Below are 23,655 nucleotides of genomic sequence, written 5' to 3'. Positions count from 1 at the left end.
AAACGTGCCGTGATCGTATAGTGGTTAGTACTCTGCGTTGTGGCCGCAGCAACCCCGGTTCGAATCCGGGTCACGGCAAATGTTCCTTTACAGTCTGTCTTAAATAACGTTTCTTTCCGAGGAAACTTTGCTAAGATGACAAAAAAAAACAAAGACAGCTTTGCAAAAGCTCAAAAGAAGTCATAAAACAGGAACAAGCTGTTGGAATAGAGTTGTTTAGCAACTACTGAAACCTCAAGTAATTGGTGATTTGTCTACCTTCTTTTGGGGGAAAAAACAACTCCAATGCCCAGTGAGTTGACAGCATCAATAGAAAGGTTGGCCATATTTCTAGTCAGAAGATGAGATCCTCTTGTGTGTAGAGATGGGGAAATGTACTTTGAACGTTCACCCAAAATACTTAGGCATCTATGTTTGGAACAAGATCAAATAGAAAAAAATTAAACGTTGCACTAAAAAACACAATGCACAATGTACTAATTGCTTCCAGCAATGACCACCCTTCGATAGCTCAGTTGGTAGAGCGGAGGACCGTAGAGGCAGCTCAAAAGACATCCTTAGGTCGCTGGTTCAAATACGTCTCGAAGGAAAATGTTAATTAAAGCTTCTTCATGAGCTCTCGCACTTTTCAAGTCGACATCTTTACAATGGTGTGGTCACAGCTGATCACCACAGCTTACAGATGGAGCTGAGGAAACGTGCCGTGATCGTATAGTGGTTAGTACTCAGCGTTGTGGCCGCAGCAACCCCAGTTCGAATCCGGGTCACGGCAAATGTTCCTTTACATTCCGTCTTAAATATTGTTTCTTTCAGAGGAAACTTTGCTAAGATGACAAGAAAAACAAAGACAGCTATGCAAAAGCTCAAAAGAAGTCATAAAACAGGAACAAGCTGTTGGAATAGAGTTGTTTTGCAACTACTGAAACCTCAAGTAGTTGGTCATTTGTCTAAATTCTTTTGGGGGAAAAAACAACTCCAATGCCCAGTGAGTTTACAGCAACAATAGAAAGGTTGGCCATATTTCTAGTCAGAAGATGAGATCCTCTTGTGTGTAGAGATGGGGAAATGTACTTTGAACGTTCACCCAAAATACTTAGGCATCTATGTTTGGAACAAGCTCAAATAGAAAAAATTAAACGTTGCACTCAAGATCACAATGCGCAAAGTACTAAGTCCTTCTGACATTGCCCACCCTTCGATAGCTCAGTTGGTAGAGCGGAGGACTGTAGAGGCAGCTCAAAAGACATCCTTAGGTCGCTGGTTCAAATCTGGCTCGAAGGAAAATGTTGATGTAGTTTTTTGATGAGCTCTCACACTTTTCAAGTCGATATCTTTACAATTGTGTGGTCGCAGCTGATCATCACAGATGGAGCTGAGGAAACGTGCTGTGATCGTATAGTGGTTAGTACTCTGCGTTGTAGCCGCAGCAACCCCGGTTCGAATCCGGGTCACGGCAGATGTTCCTTTACATTCCGTCTTAAATGTCGTATCTTTCAGAGGAAACTTTGCTAAGATGACAGGAAAAACAAAGACAGCTATGCAAAAGCTCAAAAGAAGTCATAAAACAGGAAAAAGCTGTTGGAATAGAGTTGTTTAGCAACTACTGAAACCTCAAGTAATTGGTGATTTGTGTAACTTCTTTTGGGGGAAAAAACAACTCCAATGCCCAGTGAGTTGACAGCAACAATAGAAAGGTTGGCCATATTTCTAGTCAGAAGATGAGATCCTCTTGTGTGTAGAGATGGGGAAATGTACTTTGAACGTTCACCCAAAATACTTAGGCATCTATGTTTGGAACAAGATCAAGTAGAAAAAATTAAACGTTGCACTCAAGATCACAATGCGCAAAGTACTAAGTGCTTAGGACATTGCCCACCCTTCGATAGCTCAGTTGGTAGAGCGGAGGACCGTAGAGGCAGCTCAAAAGACATCCTTAGGTCGCTGGTTCAAATCCGTCTCGAAGGAAAATGTTAATTAAAGCTTCTTCATGAGCTCTCGCACTTTTCAAGTCGACATCTTTACAATGGTGTGGTCACAGCTGATCACCACAGCTTACAGATGGAGCTGAGGAAACGTGCCGTGATCGTATAGTGGTTAGTACTCAGCGTTGTGGCCGCAGCAACCCCAGTTCGAATCCGGGTCACGGCAAATGTTCCTTTACATTCCGTCTTAAATATTGTTTCTTTCAGAGGAAACTTTGCTAAGATGACAAGAAAAACAAAGACAGCTATGCAAAAGCTCAAAAGAAGTCATAAAACAGGAACAAGCTGTTGGAATAGAGTTGTTTTGCAACTACTGAAACCTCAAGTAGTTGGTCATTTGTCTAAATTCTTTTGGGGGAAAAAACAACTCCAATGCCCAGTGAGTTTACAGCAACAATAGAAAGGTTGGCCATATTTCTAGTCAGAAGATGAGATCCTCTTGTGTGTAGAGATGGGGAAATGTACTTTGAACGTTCACCCAAAATACTTAGGCATCTATGTTTGGAACAAGATCAAATAGAAAAAATTAAACGTTGCACTCAAGATCACAATGCGCAAAGTACTAAGTGCTTCTGACATTGCCCACCCTTCGATAGCTCAGTTGGTAGAGCGGAGGACTGTAGAGGCAGCTCAAAAGACATCCTTAGGTCGCTGGTTCAAATCTGGCTCGAAGGAAAATGATTATGTAGTTTTTTGATGAGCTCTCACACTTTTCAAGTCGATATCTTTACAATTGTGTGGTCACAGCTGATCATCACAGATGGAGCTGAGGAAACGTGCCGTGATCGTATAGTGGTTAGTACTCTGCGTTGTGGCCGCAGCAACCCCGGTTCGAATCCGGGTCACGGCAAATGTTCCTTTACATTCCGTCTTAAATGTCGTTTCTTTCAGAGGAAACTTTGCTAAGATGACAAGAAAAACAAAGACAGCTATGCAAAAGCTCAAAAGAAGTCATAAAACAGGAACAAGCTGTTGGAATAGAGTTGTTTAGCAACTACTGAAACCTCAAGTAATTGGTGATTTGTCTAACTTCTTTTGGGGGAAAAAACAACTCCAATGCCCAGTGAGTTGACAGCAACAATAGAAAGGTTGGCCATATTTCTAGTCAGAAGATGAGATCCTCTTGTGTGTAGAGATGGGGAAATGTACTTTGAACGTTCACCCAAAATACATAGGCATCTATGTTTGGAACAAGATCAAATAGAAAAAATTAAACGTTGCACTCAAGATCACAATGCGCAAAGTACTAAGTGCTTCTGACATTGCCAACTCATCGATAGCTCAGTTGGTAGAGCGGAGGACTGTAGAGGCAGCTCAAAAGACATCCTTAAGTCGCTGGTTCAAATCCGGCTTGAAGGAAAATGTTGATAAAGCTTCTTCATGAGCTCTCGCACTTTTCAAGTCGACATCTTTACAATGTTGTTGTCACAGCTGATCACCATAGCTTACAGATGGAGCTGAGGAAACGTGGCGTGATTGTATAGTGTTTAGTACTCTGCGTTGTGGCTGCAGCAACCCCGGTTCAAATCCGGGTCACGGCAAATGTTCCTTTACAGTCCGTTTTAAATAACGTTTCTTTCCGAGGAAACTTTGCTAAGATGACAAGAAAAACAAAGACAGCTATGCAAAAGCTCAAAAGAAGTCATAAAACAGGAACAAGCTGTTGGAATAGAGTTGTTTAGCAACTACTGAAACTCAAGTGATTTGTCTAACTTCTTTTGGAGGAAAAAACAACTCCAATGCCCAGTGAGTTGACAGCAACAATAGAAAGGTTGGCCAAATTTCTAGTCAGAAGATGAGATCCTCTTGTGTGTAGAGATGGGTAAATGTACTTTGAACGTTCACACAAAATACTTAGGCATCTATGTTTGGAACAAGATCAAATAGAAAAAAATTAAACGTTGCACTAAAAAACACAATGCACAAAGTACTAATTGCTTCCAGCATTGACCACCCTTCGATAGCTCAGTTGGTAGAGCGGAGGACTGTAGAGGCAGCTCAAAAGTAATCCTTAGGTCACTCGTTCAAATCCGGATCGAAGGAAATTGGTGATGTAGTTTTTTGATGAGCTCTCGCACTTTTCAAGTCGTCATCTTTACAATGGTGTGGTCACAGCTGATCATCACAGCTTACAGATGGAGCTGAGGAAGAGTGCCATGATCGTATAGTGGTTAGTACTCTGCGTTGTGGCTGCAGCAACCCCAGTTCGAATCCGGGTCACGGCAAATGTTCCTTTACATTCTGTCTTAAATATTGTTTCTTTCAGAGGAAACTTTGCTAAGATGACAAGAAAAACAAAGACAGCTATGCAAAAGCTCAAAAGAAGTCATAAAACAGGAACAAGCTGTTGGAATGGAGTTGTTAAGCAACTACTGAAACCTCAAGTAGTTGGTGATTTGTCTAACTTCCTTTGGGGGGAAAAACAACTCCAATGCCCAGTGAGTTGACAGCAAAAATAGAAAGGTTGGCCATATTTCTAGTCAGAAGATGAGATCCTCTTGTGTGTAGAGATGGGGAAATGTACTTTGAACGTTCACCCAAAATACTTAGGCATCTATGTTTGGAACAAGATCAAATAGAAAAAAATTAAATGTTGCACTAAAAAACACAATGCACAAAGTACTAATTGCTTCCAGCATTGACCACCCTTCGATAGCTCAGTTGGTAGAGCGGAGGACTGTAGAGGCAGCTCAAAAGACATCCTTAGGTTGCTGGTTCAAATCCGGCCTGAAGGAAAATGTTGATAAAGCTTCTTCATGAGCTCTCGCACTTTTCAAGTCGTCATCTTTACAATGGTGTGGTCACAGCTGATCATCACAGCTTACAGATGGAGCTGAGGAAGAGTGCCATGATCGTATAGTGGTTAGTTCTCTGCGTTGTGGCTGCAGCAACCCCAGTTCAAATCCGGGTCACGGCAAATGTTCCTTTACATTCCGTCTTAAATATTGTTTCTTTCAGAGGAAACTTTGCTAAGATGACAAGAAAAACAAAGACAGGTATGCAAAAGCTCAAAAGAAGTCATAAAACAGGAACAAGCTGTTGGAATGGAGTTGTTAAGCAACTACTGAAACCTCAAGTAATTGTTGATTTGTCTAACTTCCTTTGGGGGGAAAAAACAACTCCAATGCCCAGTGAGTTGACAGCAACAATAGAAAGGTTGGCCATATTTCTAGTCAGAAGATGAGATCCTCTTGTGTAGAGATGGGGAAATGTACTTTGAACGTTCACCTAAAATACTTAGGCATCTATGTTTGGAACAAGATCAAATAGAAAAAATTAAACGTTGCACTCAAGATCACAATGCGCAAAGTACTAAGTGCTTCTGACATTGCCCACCCATCAATAGCTCAATTGGTAGAGCGGAGGACTGTAGAGGCAGCTCAAAAGACATCCTTGGGTTGCTGGTTCAAATCCGGTTCGAAGGAAAATGTTGATAAAGCTTCTTCATGAGCTCTCGCACTTTCCAAGTCGAAATCTTTACAATGGTGTGGTCACAGCTGATCACCACAGCTTACAGATGGAGCTGAGGAAACGTGCCGTGATCGTATAGTGGTTAGTGCTCTGCGTTGTGGCCGCAGCAACCCCGGTTTGAATCCGGGTCACAGCAAATGTTCCTTTACATTCCGTCTTAAATAACGTTTCTTTCCGAGGAAACTTTGCTAAGATGACAAGAAAAACAAAGACAGCTATGCAAAAGCTCAAAAGAAGTCATAAAACAGGAACAAGCTGTTGGAATAGAGTTGTTTAGCAACTACTGAAACCTCAAGTAATTGGTGATTTGTCTAACTTCTTTGGGGGGAAAAAACAACTCCAATGCCCAGTGAGTTGACAGCAACAATAGAAAGGTTGGCCATATTTCTAGTCAGAAGATGAGATCCTCTTGTGTGTAGAGATGGGGAAATGTACTTTGAACGTTCACCCAAAATACTTAGGCATCTATGTTTGGAACAAGATCAAATAGAAAAAATTAAACATTGCACTCAAGATCACAATGCGCAAAGTACTAAGTGCTTCTGACATTGCACACCCTTCGATAGCTCAGTTGGTAGAGCGGAGGACTGTAGAGGCAGCTCAAAAGACATCCTTAGGTTGCTGGTTCAATACCGGCTCGAAGGAAAATGTTGATAAAGCTTCTTCATGAGCTCTCGAACTTTTCAAGTCGACATCTTTACAATGGTGTGGTCACAGCTGATTACCACAGCTTACAGATGGAGCTGAGGAAACGTGCCGTGATCGTTTAGTGGTTAGTACTCTGCGTTGTGGCCGCAGCAACCCTGGTTCGAATCCGGGTCACGGCAAATGTTCCTTTACATTCCGTCTTAAATGTCGTTTCTTTCAGAGGAAACATTGCTAAGATGACAAGAAAAACAAAGACAGTTATGCAAAAGCTCAAAAGAAGTCATAAAACAGGAACAAGCTGTTGGAATAGAGTTGTTTAGCAACTACTGAAACCTCAAGTAATTGGTGATTTGTCTACCTTCTTTTGGGGGAAAAAACAACTCCAATGCCCAGTGAGTTGACAGCAACAATAGAAAGGTTGGCCATATTTCTAGTCAGAAGATGAGATCCTCTTGTGTGTAGAGATGGGGAAATGTACTTTGAACGTTCACCCAAAATACTTAGGCATCTATGTTTGGAACAAGATCAAATAGAAAAAAATTAAATGTTGCACTAAAAAACACAATGCACAAAGTACTAATTGCTTCCAGCATTGACCACCCTTCGATAGCTCAGTTGGTAGAGCAGAGGACTGTAGAGGCAGCTCAAAAGACATCCTTAGGTCGCTGGTTCAAATCCGGCTCGAAAGAAAATGTTGATAAAGCTTCTTCATGAGCTCTCGCACTTTTCAAGTCGACATCTTTACAATGGTGTGGTCACAGCTGATCACCACAGCTTACAGATGGAGCTGAGGAAACGAGCCGTGATCGTATAGTGGTTAGTACTCTGCGATGTGGCCGCAGCAACCCCGGTTCGAATCCGGGTCACGGCAAATGTTCCTTTACATTCCGTCTTAAATGTCGTTTCTTTCAGAGGAAACTTTGCTAAGATGACAAGAAAAACAAAGACAGTTATGCAAAAGCTCAAAAGAAGTCATAAAACAGGAACAAGCTGTTGGAATAGAGTTGTTTAGCAACTACTGAAACCTCAAGTAATTGGTGATTTGTCTAAGTTTTTTGGGGGGGAAAAACAACTCCAATGCCCAGTGAGTTGACAGCAACAATAGAAAGGTTGGCCATATTTCTAGTCAGAAGATGAGATCCTCTTGTGTGTAGAGATGGGTAAATGTACTTTGAACGTTCACCCAAAATACTTAGGCATCTATGTTTGGAACAAGATCAAATAGAAAAAATTAAACGATGCACTCAAGATCACAATGCGCAAAGTACTAAGTGCTTCTGACATAGCCCACCCTTCGATAGCTCAGTTGATAGAGCGTAGGACTGTGAAAGTGTAACACTTCTGGAGTCGTTACAGTATACTAGGACCAGTTAGGTTCGACTACTAGAGCAGTATGAAGGTGGCTTGTCATAAAAAACCCACAGACCAGAAAACAAGTTTAAATCACCGGCTTATTATTTTTAGAAAAAAAAAAACAGAAAATAGACAGTTGACATACAATTCACAATACACATAAAACAATTAACACCAGGGAAATAAGATATTTTAATTTTCCCCTTTTTGTCCAGTAGTTCCCGTTTATCCTATTTGTCTCAAAACCTTTAATTTGGCTTTAAAAGGATGCTATTTTAACCTAGGTTGTTGTTTTATTAATTTTAAGTTCTAAGTTCAAGTTTGTTCTTTAATCTATTTAAGTTAACACTGTGTTATTTTAAATCTAGTTTAGTCCTTTAATTCCAAAATTTAATTTAATTTTGGTTTAGTTCACCTTTAAATTTCAATTATTTCCTATTTGGTTTCACCCACAAAATTTACATTTTCATTAATACCATGACAGCATTAAAATGTGTGGTTGACCAAAATAAAAAAATAAACAGCATAAATGTAAAAACTTAAAACAATTCAGCAAAAGGCTGAACAAACTCTTTAAACAAAAAAAAAAAACAAAAGAAAAAATGTATTTCTCCTTTAACCATAAATCCCAGAATTATTCTGAATGGTTATCCCGTGCTTTGTGAGTCCAGCGTTCTTCTGCAGAGGTGTATGGATAAATCCTACCAGATTCCAGTGAAAGAACGCAACGTCCAGCAGGGGGAGTTTTTCTCCTTCTGACACGCACAGTTCAAGGGGTCCGAGGGCGGCTCGCCATCTTGTTTCACGCTTAGGAAATCCAACTCCGGTTCTAGCTCAGCATTTCCCGGTCCAAACCTTAATGGCCTACCATAACGATAGAATAAGGTGCATAAACATTTAAAAATAACACACAGATAGCCCTTAGGTAACAGTAAAAGTCTGTTTTTTTAGCTCATTTAGTCCTCAACAAGGTGGTGCCAACATGGCGCCCTGAACACACATCAACGGCCTATGAACTACCGCCTGTGTGTCGAGTAAGCACAAATTCAATGCTGAAATCAACCATTATAACATTAAACAACAGAATTCTGCTACCTTGGCTTTCCATTTACATGAAATTAGCAATATAATACAACAAAACATTTCTTTTATCAAATAAAATACAGTTACTGAACTCACCAAGTCCCGTTCAGTTATGTTCACAACATCACCAAGGCACAGCCGGTCAGGAAACAGAAATACCTCCTCAAAAGTCTCAAAATGGCTTTATGTGGACTTCTAGGTTGGTATTTAATATATTTTTTTTCTCATTTACGCAGCAGCTCCGCAAGGACTGTCTGCATCTCTTCCTCCGCAGCGCTAAAGTGAAAGAACTACCCGGTTGGCTGTAGCGGATCATGAGTCACGCTGCAACGTGCCCTTCAAATTAAGAGTCTGAACAGATATTTTTGCTTTTTTTTTCTGAATTAACATTAAAACCCATGAATTTGCAAGTTATTAACCTTTTAACATGTTTTTAAACACAAATAAAATAAATATAAACTACTGATGTTTTTAATGAGTCGTTTTAACCATTAAGATCCATTTATTGACTATTTGTAACCTGTAATATATTTCTTTTGACTGTTTCTATTAACAGGCTTTTATTTATTGGGAGCTATGTTAACCAGGGTTACACCCTCCCCTCTTAAATGTATGCAAGTCCCTTTGTATAAAACATAGGTCAGACTACCTGGACATCATGGATTTCAATAGAGCTAATCACAGCCTCACTTAAGCTCTGGAACAAGGATTGAACTATGCTAACCAGAGGGTTCCCCAGTTGAGGGTAAGTTAAGTGCTTGGGCTTTGTTCTTTCTCGAGATGATCTTCTGACAGACTGTTCTGCATCAGGGTCATTCCCTTCCATTTCACTGTTTACAGGTTCAGTGTCATTCACCTGAGTTTGAGTTGCTTCCTCATCATTAGTTTTGTTTGAATCCAACGCATTGTCCATTTCATTTTGTTGAGTCATGTGAACTTCCGTTGCTGGTTCAGGCAACTTCTCCTTTTCAGGTATTTTGTCTTTTTCAGGTAGATTTTCCATTTCCGGTTTGTTTCCACAATCAGGTAAGTTTACATTTATGTCCATGTCCTCTTGAGCAATATCAGGCACAGTCACATGTTCTGAGGCTTGAGAATAGTCTGATTTGTGTTGCTCATTTACAGGGTTTGACTTAGTCTTGGGAGGAAAGACTACTTTGTATTCTTCAAACGACCTAGAGATCTCTTTGAGATTATCTGAAGGGTAATAGAGGGGGTAGTTTTCCTCTTCCTCAGAGTTATATTCAAGCTCATGTTCGTCAGGATCAGTTGTTGGGTGTTGGCGTGTGCTTGGCCGTTGGGGCTTTACTTGTACTGCTTGAGAATTTTCAGGGGCAGTTGGCAAAAAACCACAAGGTAACAAAAGGTCTCTGTGAAGAGTTCTAGTGGGACCATTGTGATGCTCCGGTTTGACTGTATATACAGGGAGGTTGTCTTTTTGACTAACAACCACGTGGACAATGGACTCCCACTTATCAGCCAACTTGTTCTTTCCCCTAATCCGAACATTCCTTACAAGCACGCGATCTCCGACACCTAGGACAGATTCAGTTACATGTTTGTCATATCTAGTTTTGTTACGTTCAGCAACTTTGCTAACATTTTTGGTAGCCAGTTGGTAGCTCTCCTGAAGGTGAGATTTGAGGGCTTTAACGTATTGCGAGTGAGACTGCTGCTGGCGATTGTTCAGGGGGACATTGAAGGCAAGATCAATGGGTAGCCTAGGCTGCCTACCAAACATTAACTCATATGGCGTAAATCCTGTACTTTCATGTTTGGTGCAATTATACGCGTGAACGAGTGGCTTAACAAAATCACGCCAGTGTTTCTTGTCTTCTTCCTTGAGGGTACCCAACATGTTTAGTAAGGTTCTATTAAACCTCTCCACAGGGTTTCCCCTGGGATGGTAGGGTGAGGTTCTGCTCTTTTGAATCCCAGCTAGGTCGCACAACTCTTTGATAGTTTTAGACTCAAAGTCTGCACCCTGATCGCTATGCAACTTCTCGGGAAAACCATAGTGGATGATAAAGTTTTCCCACAGCACCTTGGCTACAGTTTTAGCCTTTTGGTTGGGAGTAGTTATTGCCACAGCATACTTTGTAAAGAAATCTGTAATGACTAAGACATCTTTAGTGTTACTGCGATCTGGTTCAATAGTTAAGAAGTCAATACACACTAACTCTAGAGGTCTGGTGACTTGAATATTTACCAGGGGTGCTGCCTTCTCTGGTAGGGTCTTTCTGCAAACACATCGGCTACAGCTTTTGATCCTTTGCTCTATATCTGAGGCCATTTTCGGCCAGAAAAATCTGGTTCTGGTTAGATCAAGTGTCCGGTCAAACCCGAGATGACCCATGTCATCGTGTAGGCTTTTAAAAACCATAGGTCTTAGGCTTTCAGGGAGAACGAGCTGGTACTGGGTTTCTTCACCTACTTGCCTTTTTCTGTACAAAATCCCATTCTGCAACTCAAGTTTATTTAGCTCACGCAGAAGAATGCTAATTTGTGGGATTTCATTGCGTACAGTAGGGGGAGATGTTTCACCTGTTTCAAGCTGGTGTATGATCTCATTGATAGCAGGATCGTTAATCTGACTTTGTTTTAACTCTTCTTCTGACATGCTTGGAATGACAGGAAAAGCGTCGCACTGATCAAAACTGTCGGGTACAGCATTAACAGACATAGACAAGGATGTTACGAGTGGACAGGCGAGAGCATTGTCTGTGTCATGAGACTGGAGGACTAGGTGTCTTTCACAGATTGCACTGACAGCTTGAGCCGGAACGTATGTGAAAGGATCGGTGCAGGGCAAGTGGTGTTGCACAAACTGACGGATCCGCTCTTGTTCCTTCAGGGAGACAAGGTCGTTTAACGGCTCGGGATGTGGACGACGAGATAGGCCGTCCGCGTCCAGGTTTTGTTTGCCTGCTCTGTACCTAAGCTGGAACTCAAAAGAGGACAGGGCGGACAACCAGCGATAGCTCGTCGCATCTAACTTAGCAGTGGTCAAAACGTAAGTTAGAGGATTACTGTCAGTTATTACGGTGAAAGGACTGCCATATAAGTAATCACAAAACTTTTCCGTTACAGCCCACTTGAGGGCAAGAAACTCAAGCTTATGAGCGGGATAACGGCTTTCGCTTTTTGATAGTCCTCTACTTGCGTATGCAATTACACGCAACTCTCCCTCCTGCTCTTGATAAAGAGCTGCCCCTAACCCGGTTGTGCTTGCATCTGTGTGTAGTACGTAAGGCAACTTGGGATTGGCAAAGCCTAAAATTGGGGCTGAAGTCAGTTTGTCTATGATCGTCTCAAACGCTTTCTGACAGCTCTCTGTCCATCTCTCCCCGAAAGGAGCTTTTGGCTGAAAGTATTGGATGTCAGTGGACTTAGGGCTATTGGTTTTTCTCAGTGGAGGGTATCCGGCAGTTAGGTTGGTAAGGGGTTTTACGATTTTAGAAAAGTCCTTAATAAACCGCCTATAATATCCTGCAAACCCTAAGAAGGAACGGAGCTCTTTCAAGTTTTTGGGACTTGGCCATGTTTTCAAGGCTGCTACTTTGTCGGGGTCTGTTTCCACACCGTTTTGGGAGACAATGTGCCCTAAATACCGAACTGACGTCTGAAAAAACATACATTTTTCGAGCGATAGCTTCAGACCGTATTCTTTGAGACGACTAAACACATGGAGGAGGCGGGCTTCGTGTTGTTCAAGGGTTTCGGAGTACACTATAAGATCGTCAAGATAGACCAGGACTTCCTTAAGGTTGATGTTGCCCATACATTTCTCCATCAGCCTTTGAAATGTGCTGGGAGCGTTTGTTATGCCCTGGGGCATTCGATTGAACTCAAAGAAACCCATCGGACACACAAAGGCTGTTTTGTGCTTATCTGTCTCATCGACCTCGATCTGGTAGTACCCGCTTTTGAGGTCAAGGACCGAGAACCACTTCGATCCTGTAAGGGCGGAAAACGCTTCTTCCAAATTAGGAAGCGCGTAGGCGTCTTTGATGGTATTTAGATTCAACTTACGGTAATCTATGCAGAGTCTTACGTCTCCGTTTTTCTTCCTTACCACCACTATCGGTGAGGAAAACGGCGACTCGGACTCACGGATGATACCTGCATCGCTGAGTTCCTGCAAATGCCTTCGTACAGCGTCAAGATCCTGTGGTCGTACGGGGCGAGGTCTGTGTTTAAAGGGGGTTTCGTCGCTCAGTTTGATTTGGTGTTTTACCTTATTAGTGCAACCGAAGTCTGTATCATGTAGCGCAAAAACCTCTGACATAGCACTTAGCTTTTGTGTGATTCGCTCTTTCCACTCCGCAGGGACTGGAGAGTCAGCAAAGTTGAGATTAAGCTCAGCAGGCTTCAAATTGGGAGTCTGTTTGGACGGCCCTGTGATCTGACTGTTTGGTATGATCTCTTGCATAGCATGCATTTCAGCAATGACACTTTTCGCAGGGATAACTATGTCATGCTTACTTTCATTTCGCAGGACCACTGGAAGCTTGTGTGAGGATTTTCCAGGAAAGGTAAGTAGACAGTTGGTGACTAGGACTCCACCTGGCAAGGAAGATGTAGCGGGGGTCTCGACTACTACCCACCTGTCTGAGTGTTCCGCTTTTATGTGGACTAAACCCTCTAAGACTCGACTCTGGCCTGCAGGAAGGAATTCAGGCTCTTTTCCTGAAAGAGTGACAATACCGAGGCTATCGTTATCTTTCTGCTTGTGTCTTTGTTGTAGCACGCTCAATACAACTCTATAACCATAAGGCAGGATGCTAAGGTCTGTATCAGCCAAGGAGAGGCTTTCAAAGAGTAAGTCAAGAGTGTTAGTGCCGATTAAGAGAGAAGACTGCGCACTAGAGCGTGTGTCTGGAACGATTAATGCAAGTGAAGACACGGTAAGTTCAGTACCAAAAAAGTTCTTTGGAAAGGTAATGCTGACATCAATATAGCCTGAATATGGAACATTCTGACCATTAGCAGCTTCGACTTCTAACAGCTCTTGTATTGGATGGATTTCAAGGTCTGCAAGATTGTTTTCATAGAATGATTGGGAAACTGTGGTCACTTGCGATCCGGTATCAAGAAGGCAACTGCAATCTTGATCATTGATTTTTACTTGAGCAGTGTATTTGGCTCCGATCAGACCTTTGGGTAGTTTCACAGTGGCTGATTTATTGTGAATGAATCGTTTTTTGGGTTTACGCGGTGGGCTTGTGGGACTAATTTCATCTGTAGCACCCATTTGTCCCACAATGAGGGCTTGCTTTAGTTTAAAGGCTGAGTTTGATTGTTTTGTCTATCCCACAATAACTGTTTTTCCTTCAACTGTTTCCTTTTGTCAGCAACCAATGACGGATTTGGATCATTTGGGCACGCAGAGGCAATATGGCCGTCTTCGCCGCACTGGAAACAGTATCCAGGCTTTGGCCTACCCTTCGCAGCTTGGGGTGTCAAAGACGTTCGTTCAGGTGCTTTGGAGTGAGTCTTAGCATTAGCTTTTGGCGGGTTAGACTTTTTCTTAGGAGGGTTCGAGGTTAATGTTGCAAGATGGCTTTGAAGCTGAGTGATTTGCGCTTTTAGTTCTGTTACCAGATTCTTCTGTGGATCTACAGGCGGTTCTACTTTTTGGGGTTTTAGTCTTGTCAGCTGGCTTTGTAACGCAGTTATTTGTGTTCGCATTTCAGTTAGGTCATTTTGCATGGTGAGTGCAGGGAAGTCAGCATTTGCAACAATAGAGTGAGAGGCTACTTTTGGTCTGGTGGCAGCAAAATGTTTTTTCATTCGGCTTTCTTTTGCAGTATGCTTGTCCTCTTCTACTCTCAACTGTAGCAGCAGCTCGGTGAACGTGGGGGGTTCATCTTTTTTCCTTTCGAGCTGAAGGTCTGCTAACAAAGCATTATCCCAACACCCCCGACAGAATTGACGCAGAAGGTGTCTGTCTGCTTCACCAGATGCAACACCACCTCTTTTCAGAGCTTTTGAGAGAGCTGTTTGCAAACGATGGAGGTAGTGTGAAGGCTTTTCACCTGCATCTTGTAAGGTGTTGAGAAATTTGGCAAAAAGCTCATCGCCATCTTCCACTGTGCCGAAAGCTGAATGTAGTAGTTCGAGATAAGCTGAAGGCAAGGCTTCAGGGCCCAGAGGCTTCACCACGTTAGCAGCAGGCGATACTAGACTGTCTAAGATTTTCCGTGAGCGTTGCAAGTCAGACAGATCGGAATCTTGAAGTAGGAGCTCTACACTGTGGCGCCATGTATCAAAGTCTACCTCATGGGTAGGACAAGGTGATTTGCCAGAAAATTGTCTGAGGCGGAAGGAGGCGCTCACTGGTGAGACAAGAGCTTCATTTCGCACTATGTGCTCTACTACAACTTTATGTACCTCTGGGTGTGTTATAAAGCTCTGTGGAATGGTAGTCTGTACATCTGGTTGTGTCTGGTTGAATGACTCAGAATCACTGATCCGTACGTTGGCTTTGAATGGTTCTGCAGGTTCACTTTGGATAGGTTGATCATTAGCTTGTACTTGGGTTGCTGGTTCACTTTGGGTGTCTGGGCTAAGAGGTGGTAGCATGTCTGTGACTGACTGAGCACATTTGGAAAGGTGTTCATGCAAAACAGTTTCGAAAGAGTTGCCACTAAGTCTAGCAATGTTTTGCAGTTCACAGAAAAAACTGCTGGTGATGCTGTTGGTAACAGCTGCTATGTACTCAGGTGACAAGGCTCTGATCTGGTAAGAAACCTCACTTGGACATTCAAATTTGTATGGTAGTAAGGGTTCAAGGGCTGAAAGAGCAGCTCCACTCTCATACTCCACAATAACATTTTTGTGGTAAGGAGATTTGGGATCGTCTATTTTAAGGATTCTTGCGATTCGACCATATCTGTTCAAAAAGTCTTTTAAAGCTTCATCAGCGTCTGTGTCTGTAATCCCACTAACAATGACTGAGTTAGGAATTTTAACACTCTCTCTGTTGACTATTTCCATTTTGCCGGACTTGGCCTAATTTTGAGGTCTGGGTCAGAAAAACAAGATTTAAGGGTTTAATTACTGCTCCTGGCTGGCTCGCCACCTTTGTAACACTTCTGGAGTCGTTACAGTATACTAGGACCAGTTAGGTTCGACTACTAGAGCAGTATGAAGGTGACTTGTCATAAAAAACCCACAGACCAGAAAATAAGTTTAAATCATCGGCTTATTATTTTTAGAAAAAAAAAAACAGAAAATAGACAGTTGACATACAATTCACAATACACATAAAACAATTAACACCAGGGAAATAAGATATTTTAATTTTCCCCTTTTTGTCCAGTAGTTCCCGTTTATCCTATTTGTCTCAAAACCTTTAATTTGGCTTTAAAAGGATGCTATTTTAACCTAGGTTGTTGTTTTATTAATTTTAAGTTCTAAGTTCAAGTTTGTTCTTTAATCTATTTAAGTTAACACTGTGTTATTTTAAATCTAGTTTAGTCCTTTAATTCCAAAATTTAATTTAATTTTGGTTTAGTTCACCTTTAAATTTCAATTATTTCCTATTTGGTTTCACCCACAAAATTTACATTTTCATTAATACCATGACAGCATTAAAATGTGTGGTTGACCAAAATAAAAAAATAAACAGCATAAATGTAAAAACTTAAAACAATTCAGCAAAAGGCTGAACAAACTCTTTAAACAAAAAAAAAAAAAAAAAAAAAAGAAAAAATGTATTTCTCCTTTAACCATAAATCCCAGAATTATTCTGAATGGTTATCCTGTGCTTTGTGAGTCCAGCGTTCTTCTGCAGAGGTGTATGGATAAATCCTACCAGATTCCAGTGAAAGAACGCAACGTCCAGCAGGGGGAGTTTTTCTCCTTCTGACACGCACAGTTCAAGGGGTCCGAGGGCGGCTCGCCATCTTGTTTCACGCTTAGGAAATCCAACTCCGGTTCTAGCTCAGCATTTCCCGGTCCAAACCTTAATGGCCTACCATAACGATAGAATAAGGTGCATAAACATTTAAAAATAACACACAGATAGCCCTTAGGTAACAGTAAAAGTCTGTTTTTTTAGCTCATTTAGTCCTCAACAAGGTGGTGCCAACATGGCGCCCTGAACACACATCAACGGCCTATGAACTACCGCCTGTGTGTCGAGTAAGCACAAATTCAATGCTGAAATCAACCATTATAACATTAAACAACAGAATTCTGCTACCTTGGCTTTCCATTTACATGAAATTAGCAATATAATACAACAAAACATTTCTTTTATCAAATAAAATACAGTTACTAAACTCACCAAGTCCCGTTCAGTTATGTTCACAACATCACCAAGGCACAGCCGGTCAGGAAACAGAAATACCTTCTCAAAAGTCTCAAAATGGCTTTATGTGGACTTCTAGGTTGGTATTTAATATATTTTTTTCTCATTTACGCAGCAGCTCCGCAAGGACTGTCTGCATCTCTTCCTCCGCAGCGCTAAAGTGAAAGAACTACCCGGTTGGCTGTAGCGGATCATGAGTCACGCTGCAACGTGCCCTTCAAATTAAGAGTCTGAACAGATATTTTTGCTTTTTTTTTCTGAATTAACATTAAAACCCATGAATTTGCAAGTTATTAACCTTTTAACATGTTTTTAAACACAAATAAAATAAATATAAACTACTGATGTTTTTAATGAGTCGTTTTAACCATTAAGATCCATTTATTGACTATTTGTAACCTGTAATATATTTCTTTTGACTGTTTCTATTAACAGGCTTTTATTTATTGGGAGCTATGTTAACCAGGGTTACACCAGCAGCTCAAAAGACATCCTTAGGTCGCTGGTTCAAATCCGGCTCGAAGGAAATTGGTGATGTAGATTTTTGATTAGCTCTCGCACTTTTCAAGTCGTCATCTTTACAATGGTGTGGTCACAGCTGATCATCACAGCTTACAGATGGAGCTGAGGAAGAGTGCCATGATCGTATAGTGGTTAGTTCTCTGCGTTGTGGCTGCAGCAACCCCAGTTCAAATCCGGGTCACGGCAAATGTTCCTTTACATTCCGTCTTAAATATTGTTTCTTTCAGAGGAAACTTTGCTAAGATGACAAGAAAAACAAAGACAGGTATGCAAAAGCTCAAAAGAAGTCATAAAACAGGAACAAGCTGTTGGAATGGAGTTGTTAAGCAACTACTGAAACCTCAAGTAATTGGTGATTTGTCTAACTTCCTTTGGGGGGAAAAAACAACTCCAATGCCCAGTGAGTTGACAGCAACAATAGAAAGGTTGGCCATATTTCTAGTCAGAAGATGAGATCCTCTTGTGTAGAGATGGGGAAATGTACTTTGAACGTTCAACTAAAATACTTAGGCATCTATGTTTGGAACAAAATCAAATAGAAAAAATTAAACGTTGCAATCAAGATCACAATGCGCAAAGTACTAAGTGCTTCTGACATTGGCCACCCATCAATAGCTCAGTTGGTAGAGCGGAGGACTGTAGAGGCAGCTCAAAAGACATTCTTAGGTCGCTGGTTCAAATCCAGCTCGAAGGAAAATGTTGATAAAGCTTCTTCATGAGCTCTCGCACTTTTCAAGTCGACATCTTTACAATGGTGTGGTCACAGCTGATCACCACAGCTTACAGATGGAGCTGAGGAAACGTGCCGTGATCGTATAGTGGTTAGTGCTCTGCGTTGTGGCCGCAGGAACCCCGGTTTGAATCCGGGTCACAGCAAATGTTGCTTTACATTCCGTCTTAAATAACGTTTCTTTCCGAGGAAACTTTGCTAAGATGACAAGAAAAACAAAGACAGCTATGCAAAAGCTCAAAAGAAGTCATAAAACAGGAACAAGCTGTTGGAATAGAGTTGTTTAGCAACTACTGAAACCTCAAGTAATTGGTGATTTGTCTAAATTTTTGGGGGGGGGGGGGGGGAAATAACTCCAATGCCCAGTGAGTTGACAGCAACAATAGAAAGGTTGGCCATATTTCTAGTCAGAAGATGAGATCCTCTTGTGTGTAGAGATGGGGAAATGTACTTTGGACTTTCACCCAAAATACTTAGGCATCTATGTTTGGAACAAGATCAAATAGAAAAAAATTAAACGTTGCACTAAAAAACACAATGCACAAAGTACTAATTGCTTCCAGCAATGACCGCCCTTCGATAGCTCAGTTGGTAGAGCGGAGAACTGTAGAGGCAGCTCAAAAGACATCCTTAGGTCGCTGGTTCAAATCCGGCTCGAAGGAAATTGGCGATGTAGATTTTTGATGAGCTCTCGCACTTTTCAAGTCGGTATTTTTACAATGGTGTGGTCACAGCTGATCACCACAGCTTACAGATGGAGCTGAGGAAACGTGCCATGATCGTATAGTGGTTAGTGCTCTGCGTTGTGGCCGCAGGAACCCCGGTTTGAATCCGGGTCACAGCAAATGTTGCTTTACATTCCGTCTTAAATAACGTTTCTTTCAGAGGAAACTTTGCTAAGATGACAAGAAAAACAAAGACAGCTATGCAAAAGCTCAAAAGAAGTCATAAAACAGGAACAAGCTGTTGGAATAGAGTTGTTTAGCAACTACTGAAACCTCAAATAATTGGTCATTTGTCTAACTTCTTTTGGGGGAAAAAACAACTCCAATGCCCAGTGAGTTGACAGCAACAATAGAAAGGTTGGCCATATTTCTAGTCAGAAGATGAGATCCTCTTGTGTGTAGAGACGGGGAAATGTACTTTGAACGTTCACCCAAAATACTTAGGCATCTATGTTTGGAACAAAATCAAATAGAAAAAAATTAAACGTTGCACTAAAAAACACAATGCACAAAGTACTAATTGCTTCCAGCATTGACCACCCTTCGATAGCTCAGTTGGTAGAGCGGAAGACTGTAGAGGCAGCTTAAAAGACATCCTTAGGTTGCTGGTTCAAATCCGGCTCGAAGGAAAATGTTGATAAAGCTTCTTCATGAGCTCTTGCACTTTTCAAGTCGACATCTTTACAATGGTGTGGTCACAGCTGATCATCACAGCTTACAGATGGAGCTGAGGAAGAGTGCCATGATCGTATAGTGGTTAGTACTCTGCGTTGTGGCTGCAGCAACCCCAGTTCGAATCCGGGTCACGGCAAATGTTCCTTTACATTCCGTCTTAAATATTGTTTCTTTCAGAGGAAACTTTGCTAAGATGACAAGAAAAACAAAGACAGCTATGCAAAAGCTCAAAAGAAGTCATAAAACAGGAACAAGCTGTTGGAATGGAGTTGTTAAGCAACTACTGAAACCTCAAGTAATTGGTGATTTGTCTAACTTCCTTTGGGGGGAAAAAACAACTCCAATGCCCAGTGAGTTGACAGCAACAATAGAAAGGTTGGCCATATTTCTAGTCAGAAGATGAGATCCTCTTGTGTGTAGAGATGGGGAAATGTACTTTGAACGTTCACCCAAAATACTTAGGCATCTATGTTTGGAACAAGATCAAATAGAAAAAAATTAAACGTTGCACTCAAGATCACAATGCGCAAAGTACTAAGTGCTTATGACATTGCCCATCCATCGATAGCTCAGTTGGTAAAGCGGAGGACTGTAGAGGCAGCTCAAAAGACATCCTTAGGTCGCTGGCTCAAATCCGGCTCGAAGGATAATGTTGATAAAGCTTCTTCATGAACTCTCGCACTTTTCAAGTCGACATCTTTACAATGGTGTGGTCACAGCTGATCACCACAGCTTACAGATGGAGCTGAGGAAACGTGCCGTGATTGTATAGTGGTTAGTACTCTGCGTTGTGGCCGCAGCAACCCCGGTTCGAATCCGGGTCACGGCAATTGTTCCTTTACAGTCTGTCTTAAATAAGGTTTCTTTCCGAGGAAACTTTGCTAAGATGACAAGAAAAACAAAGACAGCTATGCAAAAGCTCAAAAGAAGTCATAAAACAGGAACAAGCTGTTGGAATAGAGTTATTTAGCAACTGCTGAAACCTCAAGTAATTGGTGATTTGTCTAACTTCTTTTGGGGGAAAAAACAACTCCAATGCCCAGTGAGTTGACAGCAACAATAGAAAGGTTGGCCATATTTCTAGTCAGAAGATGAGATCCTCTTGTGTGTAGAGATGGGGAAATGTACTTTGAACGTTCACCCAAAATACTTAGGCATCTATGTTTGGAACAAGATCAAATAGAAAAAAATTAAACGTTGCACTAAAAAACACAATGCACAAAGTACTAATTGCTTCCAGCATTGACCACCCTTCGATAGCTCAGTTGGTAGAGCGGAGAACTGTAGAGGCAGCTCAAAAGACATCCTTAGGTCGCTGGTTCAAATCCGGCTCGAAGGAAATTGGTGATGTAGATTTTTGATGAGCTCTCGCACTTTTCAAGTCGATATTTTTACAATTGTGTGGTCACAGCTGATCATCACAGATGGAGCTGAGGAAACGTGCCATGATCGTATAGTTGTTAGTACTCTGCGTTGTGGCCGCAGCAACCCCGGTTCGATTCCGGGTCACGGCAAATGTTCCTTTACATTCCGTCTTAAATGTCGTTTCTTTCAGAGGAAACTTTGCTAAGATGACAAGAAAAACAAAGACAGCTATGCAAAAGCTCAAAAGAAGTCATAAAACAGGAACAAGCTGTTGGAATAGAGTTATTTAGCAACTGCTGAAACCTCAAGTAATTGGTGATTTGTCTAACTTCTTTTGGGGGAAAAAAACAACTCCAATGCCCAGTGAGTTGACAGCAACAATAGAAAGGTTGGCCATTTTTCTAGTCAGAAGATGAGATCCTCTTGTGTGTAGAGATGGGGAAATGTACTTTTAACGTTCACCCAAAATACTTAGGCATCTATGTTTGGAACAAGATCAAATAGAAAAAAATTAAACGTTGCACTAAAAAACACAATGCACAAAGTACTAATTGCTTCCAGCATTGACCACCCTTCGATAGCTCAGTTGGTAGAGCGGAGAACTGTAGAGGCAGCTCAAAAGACATCCTTAGGTCGCTGGTTCAATCCGGCTCGAAGGAAATTGGTGATGTAGATTTTTGATGAGCTCTCGCACTTTTCAAGTCGATATTTTTACAATTGTGTGGTCACAGCTGATCATCACAGATGGAGCTGAGGAAACGTGCCGTGATCGTATAGTTGTTAGTACTCTGCGTTGTGGCCGCAGCAACCCCGGTTCGATTCCGGGTCACGGCAAATGTTCCTTTACATTCCGTCTTAAATGTCGTTTCTTTCAGAGGAAACTTTGCTAAGATGACAAGAAAAACAAAGACAGCTATTCAAAAGCTCAAAAGAAGTCATAAAACAGGAACAAGCTGTTGGAATAGAGTTGTTAAGCAACTACTTAAACCTCAAGTAATTGGTCATTTGTCTAACTTCTTTTGGGGGAAAAAACAACTCCAATGCCCAGTGAGTTGACAGCAACAATAGAAAGGTTGGACATATTTGTAGTCAGAAGATGAGATCCTCTTGTGTGTAGAGACGGGGAAATGTACTTTGAACGTTCACACAAAATACTTAGGCATCTATGTTTGGAACAAGATCAAATAGAAAAAAATTAAACGTTGCACTAAAAAACACAATGCACAAAGTACTAATTGCTTCCAGCATTGACCACCCTTCGATAGCTCAGTTGGTAGAGCGGAAGACTGTAGAGGCAGCTTAAAAGACATCCTTAGGTTGCTGGTTCAAATCCGGCTCGAAGGAAAATGTTGATAAAGCTTCTTCATGAGCTCTCGCACTTTTCAAGTCGACATCTTTACAATGGTGTGGTCACAGCTGATCATCACAGCTTACAGATGGAGCTGAGGAAGAGTGCCATGATCGTATAGTGGTTAGTACTCTGCGTTGTGGCTGCAGCAACCCCAGTTCGAATCCGGGTCATGGCAAATGTTCCTTTACATTCCGTCTTAAATATTGTTTCTTTCAGAGGAAACTTTGCTAAGATGACAAGAAAAACAAAGACAGCTATGCAAAAGCTCAAAAGAAGTCATAAAACAGGAACAAGCTGTTGGAATGGAGTTGTTAAGCAACTACTGAAACCTCAAGTAATTGGTGATTTGTCTAACTTCCTTTGGGGGGAAAAAACAACTCCAATGCCCAGTGAGTTGACAGCAACAATAGAAAGGTTGGCCATATTTCTAGTCAGAAGATGAGATCCTCTTGTGTGTAGAGATGGGGAAATGTACTTTGAACGTTCACCCAAAATACTTAGGCATCTATGTTTGGAACAAGATCAAATAGAAAAAAATTAAACGTTGCACTCAAGATCCCAATGCGCAAAGTACTAAGTGCTTATGACATTGTCCATCCATCGATAGCTCAGTTGGTAGAGCGGAGGACTGTAGAGGCAGCTCAAAAGACGTCCTTAGGTCGCTGGCTCAAATCCGGCTCGAAGGATAATGTTGATAAAGCTTCTTCATGAGCTCTCGCACTTTTCAAGTCGACATCTTTACAATGGTGTGGTCACAGCTGATAACCACAGCTTACAGATGGAGCTGAGGAAACGTGCCGTGATCGTATAGTGGTTAGTACTCTGCGTTGTGGCCGCAGCAACCCCGGTTCGAATCCGGGTCACGGCAAATGTTCCTTTACATTCCGTCTTAAATATTGTTTCTTTCAGAGGAAACTTTGCTAAGATGACAAGAAAAACAAAGACAGCTATGCAAAAGCTCAAAAGAAGTCATAAAACAGGAACAAGCTGTTGGAATAGAGTTGTTTAGCAACTACTGAAACCTCAAGTAATTGGTGATTTGTCTAACTTCTATTGGGGGAAAAAACAACTCCAATGCCCAGTGAGTTGACAGCAACAATAGAAAGGTTGGCCATATTTCTAGTCAGAAGATGAGATCCTCTTGTGTGTAGAGATGGGGAAATGTACTTTGGACTTTCACCCAAAATACTTAGGCATCTATGTTTGGAACAAGATCAAATAGAAAAAAATTAAACGTTGCACTAAAAAACACAATGCACAAAGTACTAATTGCTTCCAGCAATGACCGCCCTTCGATAGCTCAGTTGGTAGAGCGGAGAACTGTAGAGGCAGCTCAAAAGACATCCTTAGGTCGCTGGTTCAAATCCGGCTCGAAGGAAATTGGCGATGTAGATTTTTGATGAGCTCTCGCACTTTTCAAGTCGGTATTTTTA

The 23,655-nt window shown here is 41.5% G+C and overlaps 11 non-coding genes across 11 annotated transcripts; all 11 read left to right on the top strand.

The window, feature by feature from the left end:
• Window positions 1-6: 6 nt before the first annotated feature.
• On the top strand, window positions 7-78 carry trnah-gug (transfer RNA histidin (anticodon GUG)). The gene has a single exon. It is a non-coding gene; the product is annotated as a tRNA-His (tRNA).
• A 1,114-nt stretch (window positions 79-1,192) lies between these two features.
• trnay-gua (transfer RNA tyrosine (anticodon GUA)) lies at window positions 1,193-1,281 on the top strand. The gene is given in 2 exon segments: window positions 1,193-1,229; window positions 1,246-1,281. It is a non-coding gene; the product is annotated as a tRNA-Tyr (tRNA).
• A 1,287-nt stretch (window positions 1,282-2,568) lies between these two features.
• trnay-gua (transfer RNA tyrosine (anticodon GUA)) lies at window positions 2,569-2,657 on the top strand. Its single transcript is given in 2 exon segments — window positions 2,569-2,605; window positions 2,622-2,657. It is a non-coding gene; the product is annotated as a tRNA-Tyr (tRNA).
• Window positions 2,658-2,760: 103 nt separating this feature from the next.
• Window positions 2,761-2,832, top strand: trnah-gug (transfer RNA histidin (anticodon GUG)). The gene has a single exon. It is a non-coding gene; the product is annotated as a tRNA-His (tRNA).
• A 3,177-nt stretch (window positions 2,833-6,009) lies between these two features.
• trnay-gua (transfer RNA tyrosine (anticodon GUA)) lies at window positions 6,010-6,098 on the top strand. Its single transcript is given in 2 exon segments — window positions 6,010-6,046; window positions 6,063-6,098. It is a non-coding gene; the product is annotated as a tRNA-Tyr (tRNA).
• Window positions 6,099-6,701: 603 nt separating this feature from the next.
• On the top strand, window positions 6,702-6,790 carry trnay-gua (transfer RNA tyrosine (anticodon GUA)). Its single transcript is given in 2 exon segments — window positions 6,702-6,738; window positions 6,755-6,790. It is a non-coding gene; the product is annotated as a tRNA-Tyr (tRNA).
• An 11,889-nt stretch (window positions 6,791-18,679) lies between these two features.
• On the top strand, window positions 18,680-18,768 carry trnay-gua (transfer RNA tyrosine (anticodon GUA)). The gene is given in 2 exon segments: window positions 18,680-18,716; window positions 18,733-18,768. It is a non-coding gene; the product is annotated as a tRNA-Tyr (tRNA).
• A 1,495-nt stretch (window positions 18,769-20,263) lies between these two features.
• On the top strand, window positions 20,264-20,335 carry trnah-gug (transfer RNA histidin (anticodon GUG)). The gene has a single exon. It is a non-coding gene; the product is annotated as a tRNA-His (tRNA).
• A 421-nt stretch (window positions 20,336-20,756) lies between these two features.
• Window positions 20,757-20,845, top strand: trnay-gua (transfer RNA tyrosine (anticodon GUA)). Its single transcript is given in 2 exon segments — window positions 20,757-20,793; window positions 20,810-20,845. It is a non-coding gene; the product is annotated as a tRNA-Tyr (tRNA).
• A 2,173-nt stretch (window positions 20,846-23,018) lies between these two features.
• On the top strand, window positions 23,019-23,090 carry trnah-gug (transfer RNA histidin (anticodon GUG)). Its single transcript has one exon. It is a non-coding gene; the product is annotated as a tRNA-His (tRNA).
• A 421-nt stretch (window positions 23,091-23,511) lies between these two features.
• On the top strand, window positions 23,512-23,600 carry trnay-gua (transfer RNA tyrosine (anticodon GUA)). Its single transcript is given in 2 exon segments — window positions 23,512-23,548; window positions 23,565-23,600. It is a non-coding gene; the product is annotated as a tRNA-Tyr (tRNA).
• The last annotated feature ends 55 nt before the right edge of the window (window positions 23,601-23,655 follow it).

This window comes from Nothobranchius furzeri, chromosome 10, assembly GCF_043380555.1.
Source record: "Nothobranchius furzeri strain GRZ-AD chromosome 10, NfurGRZ-RIMD1, whole genome shotgun sequence".
In the NCBI taxonomy this organism is placed as follows: Eukaryota; Metazoa; Chordata; class Actinopteri; order Cyprinodontiformes; family Nothobranchiidae; genus Nothobranchius; species Nothobranchius furzeri.
This window is presented reverse-complemented; position numbering and strand designations above follow the sequence as displayed.